Genomic DNA, 572 nt, shown 5'->3' with positions numbered 1-572 from the left:
GATGTCACGAAAAAGAAAAAGGTCGGTTGTCATGTGATCAACTTGGTTGTAGCAATTGTCAGGATTTATTGCTGATCGTATTTACCCTCATTTTACAGTACTTAGGAAAAATGTATTGTTCGGATTCACTGAATATGACAGGAAAGTTCCATTTAATTAATTTGCTTTTACTATGTTGACCAAATTTTATATTCACAAATCCAAATTCTTCAAAAAAGCAGAGCTGACTGTCCATATCAAACATTTCTTCAATATCTGAATATGCAAACAAAAAAACTGTTAAGGTGTATAACCACTGTAAGCTTTACACGATGTTTATTTAACTTTATTTATTTATTACAACCTTCAGTCCCACTGTCATGTTTCTAGACACAAGTTGTAGACACAAGGTGCTGTAAACTTGTTGTTTACTTGCTTCAATGAAGCTCTTTATAAAATAATAATTCAAAAAATGCTAAAACAATTAGAAATATGGTCACCATTTCATGTCAAGCTAAATCTGCGCTGGCCATATTAAAGAGATATGACAACCAAAAACAACTTGTAAACTAAATTATACAAACATAAGGTGA

Source organism: Thunnus thynnus, chromosome 7 (genome assembly GCF_963924715.1).
Source record: "Thunnus thynnus chromosome 7, fThuThy2.1, whole genome shotgun sequence".
Classification (NCBI taxonomy): Eukaryota; Metazoa; Chordata; class Actinopteri; order Scombriformes; family Scombridae; genus Thunnus; species Thunnus thynnus.
The sequence above is the reverse complement of the archived record's forward strand: the minus strand, read 5'-3'. Positions refer to the sequence as shown.